Source organism: Staurois parvus, unplaced genomic scaffold, assembly GCF_062004578.1.
Source record: "Staurois parvus isolate SC_StPar_1 unplaced genomic scaffold, SC_StPar_1.0 ptg000212l, whole genome shotgun sequence".
NCBI classification, from domain to species: domain Eukaryota; kingdom Metazoa; phylum Chordata; class Amphibia; order Anura; family Ranidae; genus Staurois; species Staurois parvus.
The window spans coordinates 48,257-53,162 of record NW_028318008.1 but is presented as its reverse complement, the minus strand read 5'-3'; the positions used below and the strand labels follow the sequence as shown (position 1 = coordinate 53,162).

Below are 4,906 nucleotides of genomic sequence, written 5' to 3'. Positions count from 1 at the left end.
GCTCTAGAGAGAGAGTGTCAGCTGTTAGATGAGGCAGAAACTGGACAACAATCAGTGTCCTCTGCAATATCATCATTGGAGGAATTTGAAGCTCTAGAGAGAGAGTGTCAGTTGTTTGATGAGGCAGAGGCTGGACAACAATCAGTGTCCTCCTCAGCAATATCATCATTGGAGGAATTTGAAGCTCTAGAGAGAGAATGTCAGCTGTTCGATGAGGCGGAGGCTGGACAACAATCAGTGTCCTCCTCATCAACATCATCATTAGAGGAACATGAAACTCTACAGAGAGAGTGGCAGCTGTTCTATGAGGCGGAGACTGGACAACAATCAGTGTCCTCCTCTACAATATCATCATTGGAGGAATTTGAAGCTCTAGAGAGAGAGTGTCAGCTGTTAGATGAGGCAGAAACTGGACACTAATCAGTGTCCTCTGCAATATCATCATTGGAGGAATTGGAAGCTCTCTAGAGAGAGAGTGTCAGCTGTTCGATGAGGCGGAGGATGGACAACAATCAGTGTCCTCCTCAGCAACATCAACATTGGAGGAACATGAAACTTTACAGAAAGAGTGGCAGCTTTTCTATGAGGCGGAGGCTGGACAACAATCAGTGTCCTCCTCAGCAACATCATCATTGGAGTAATTTGAAGCTCTAGAGAGAGAGTGTCAGCTGTTCTATGAGGCGGAGACTGGACAACAATCAGTGTCCTCCTCAGCAACATCATCATTGGAGGAATTTGAAGCTCTAGAGAGAGAGTGTCAGCTGTTCTATGAGGCGGAGGCTGGACAACAATCAGTGTCCTCCTCAGCAATATCCTCATTGGAGGAATTTGATGCTCTAGAGAGAGAGTGTCAGCTGTTCTATGAGGTGGAGGCTGGACAACAATCAGTGTCCTCCTCAGCAATATCCTCATTGGAGGAATTTGAAGCTCTAGAGACTAGAGTGTCAGCTGTTCGATGAGGCGGAGACTGGACAACAATCAGTGTCCTCCTCAGCAACATCATCATTGGAGGAACATGAAACTCGACAGAAAGAGTGGCAGCTTTTCTATGAGGCACAGACTGGAGAACAATCAGTGTCCTCCTCAGCAACATGATCATTGGAGGAACATGAAACTCTACAGAAAGAGTGTCAGCTGTTCTATGAGGCGGAGACTGGACAACAATCAGTGTCATCCTCAGGAATATCGTCATTGGAGGAATATGAAGCTGTAGAGAGAGAGTGTCAGCTGTTTTATGAGGCAGAGGCTGGGCAAAAATATGTGCCCTCCTCAGAAACATCATCATTGGAGGAATATGAAGCTCTAGAGAGAGAGTGTCAGCTGATCTATGAGGCGGAGACTGGACAACAATCAGTGACCTCCTAAGGAATATCATCATTGGAGGAATATGAAGCTCTAGAGAGAGAGTGTCAGCTGTTCTATGAGGCGGAGGCTGGACAACAATCAGTGTCCTCCTCAGCAACATCATCATTGGATGAACATGAAACTCTACAGAGGGAGAGTGTCAGCTGATCTATGAGGCGGAGACTGGACAACAATCAGTGTCTTCCTCAGCAACATCATCATTGGAGGAATATGAAGCTTTAGTGAGAGAGTGTCCGCTGTTCTATGAGACAGAGACTGGGCAAAAATATGTGCCCTCCTAAGAAACATCATCATTGGAGGAATATGAAACTCTACAGAGAGAGTGGCAGCTGTTCTATGAGACCGAGACTGGACAACAATCAGTGTCCTCCTCAGCAACATCATCATTGGAGGAATTTGAAACTCTACAGAGAGAGTGTCAGCTGTTCTATGAGGCGGAGACTGGACAACAATCAGTGTCCTCCTCAGCAACATCATCATTGGAGGAACATGAAACTCTACAGAGAGAGTGGCAGCTGTTCTATGAAGCAGAGACTGGACAACAATCAGTGTCCTCTTCATCATCTGGGGACGATTAAACTTCACTGGGACAGTGGAAGGTTGTTGGCATGTGGCAGGATATCACACGCGTGGCCCAACAAAGCTGCGGAATAAATCCCCAATGTAACAGTGACCTTCAGGACAATACAATACCTTTGCCTACGACTCTCCCCAATATATGGGTGGTGGGCAGAGATGGATCCCCCATCCACCTTCTTGGCTGTATGCCTCATCCCCTTCAACCCAAGGGGTTCAAGTCACTGGGCAAGGGAAGTCAACACGCCCAATCATGACAGCGAAAGTGAAACATACATTGTATTCCAGTTTTACGCCATTGAAAATCCCGTGGGCGAGTGCACGGCCATATAGAGAAAGGCTGGGCCCTTAGGGCTCCCATACAGATCAGAATTATCCTGATTGGTGGATGGGCCACAGTCCTGAAGGTGTCTAGAAAGAAGCGCAAACTAAAGCTGCACCCCCCTACGGAGAGACCCGCCCAAAGACTCCATGCCACACATGCCATTGGTAGGACATGTGGAGGAGAGGCGGACTATGGGGGTGGAGTCTAAGCAGCATGTATGTCGGAAAATAGCACAATGGTTTTGGCCCCTATTAACCTCTAAAGCTGGCCACAGATTCATCGACATTTGCCCGGCTCCAATTTCCATCCATCTATGGCCATTCCAGTTCGAGCGGAATCTAATAATCGACACCTCTGTGTAGTGTACCCCCTGTAGTGTAAACACACTACAGGGGGTATACTACATAACACACACTACAGGGGGTACACTACATAACACACACTACAGGGGGTACATTACAGGGGGTACACTACATAACACACACTACAGGGGGTACACTACAGGGGGTACACTACATAACACACACTACAGGGGGTACACTACATAACACACACTACAGGGGGTACACTACAGGGGGTACACTACATAACACACACTACAGGGGGTACACTACAGGGGGTACACTACATAACACACACTATAGGGGGTACACTACAGGGGGTACACTACATAACACACACTACAGGGGGTACACTACATAACACACACTACAGGGGGTACACTACATAACACACACTACAGGGGGTACACTACATAGAGGTGTCGATTATTAGATTCCGCTCGAACTGGAATGGCCATAGATGGATGGAAATTGGAGCCGGGCAAATGTCGATGAATCTGTGGCCAGCTTTAGAGGTTAATAGGGGCAGAAACCATTGTGCTATTTTCCGGCATACATGCTGCTTAGACTCCACCCCCATAGTCCGCCTCTCCTCCACATGTCCTGCCAATGGCAAGTGTGGCACAGAGTCTTTGGGCGGGTCTTTCCCTAGGGGGCTGGAGCTTTAGATTGGGCTTCTTTCCATAATTTATACATCACCCTTGATGTTGGGGTCCCATCTCTACCTTCTTAGCATTGTACACAGAGATGAACTGAGCACCCTAACACTGATGATTCATGGACAATTGGATGGCCATAGGGGGTCAAGAAAGATCTTTTTCCCCTTTTGGAGACAATCTGACCAGGTGGGGTTGGTGGGGGTGGGGTGGGGGGGGCTTTCCATTCTTAGGACCAACAGAAGTAGAAGGTTTAGGGGTCTGAAAAGGCCTCACGTCTGAGGAGTCAGAGGATAACAGTGACTGATCTCTGATGTTTATGGATGCCCTAAAATCATTTCCATACCGAATACTGTCCATTTCTGGATGGGGCCCCCTGGATGTTGGGGTCCCATCTCTTCCATCCCTGCATTGTACAGGGACATGAACCTGATCTAAATAAACTATAAGGAGCGGCCTCAGCCTACATGTCTCCACCAATCCACACACCCGGATGCATTGCATCCCGCCAACCAGGGCTTAGTCATATGTCTGGAGGAAAAGAAATGCCATCTCCAATCACAGAAAGGTTTCTTCACAGTAAGAGCTGTGAGAATGTGGAATAGACTCCCTCCAGAGTTGCTTGTGGCCAGCTCAGTGGATTGCTGTAGGAAAGTCCTGGATCCTTTCTTGGATACACAGAATATAACTGGATAGAACATTTATAGGGAACGTTGATCCAGGGAATATCCGATTGCCTCTCGGGGGGTCAGGAAGGAATTTTTTTCCCTGCAGGAGCACATTGGATCGTGCTTTGCTGGGTTTTTTGCCTTCCTCTGGATCAACTGTGGGTGTAGGATTAGAACTTTTTTGCTTTTTTAATGGTAGAATTGGATGGACTTTTGTCTTTTTTTAGCCAGACTAACTATGTAAGTCAAAGTCGGCCTCATTTCCTGGCTGGAGGACGTCCAGCATCTTCAGCAGACCTCATGACCGGAATCAGGGTGACACGGCATGTTTCTGTAGTGTAGTGGTTATCACGTTCGCCTAACACGCGAAAGGTCCTCGGCTCAAATCCGGGCAGAAACACAGTGTGCACCCTACTGGGGGGGTACAGAGAGCGCAGCGTCCCCCCCATTGTCCCCCCTCACCCCCATCGTATTCACAGCACACACATCCTTGTTAGGACCATCTTTCTGTCGGGAACAACTTCTGCTGACATTTAGCTTTTCTAACACTTTGGGGAAATTTTTTTGCAGATTTTAGACTTTTAATTTATTGCAAAATAAAGGATATGAGAAAAAATGATGGAAAAGGGAGAAGCAGAGACAGAGTGATGAGGTCACTGGGTGTAAGAAGACAGGTGAGGTGTACAGCGGCCCCCGAAGTGATATGGGGGGGAGGGGTGACATGAAATAGCTGGATACAGCAATATAATACTGGGGGAACCAGCCTAGGCCACATCCGGGGGGGAGAGTCCCTGAAGGTATGTCTGCTCAGCCTCCTGATTGTGATTGACAACTAAACTTTCATCCAGTGTTTGCACAGAACTGAAAGGAGATTGGCAATAAAGTTTTTACAGTATACATAAAAAAATAAAAACTTTTCGGAGGGGAAGGAGAGGCCGCATGATGTAGTAATTGTGTGCACCCCCTACTGGAAGT

General features: G+C 47.5%; 1 non-coding gene across 1 annotated transcript; it reads left to right on the top strand.

Moving 5' to 3' along the window:
- The first annotated feature begins 4,258 nt into the window (after window positions 1-4,258).
- On the top strand, window positions 4,259-4,331 carry TRNAV-AAC (transfer RNA valine (anticodon AAC)). The gene has a single exon. It is a non-coding gene; the product is annotated as a tRNA-Val (tRNA).
- Window positions 4,332-4,906: the final 575 nt, after the last annotated feature.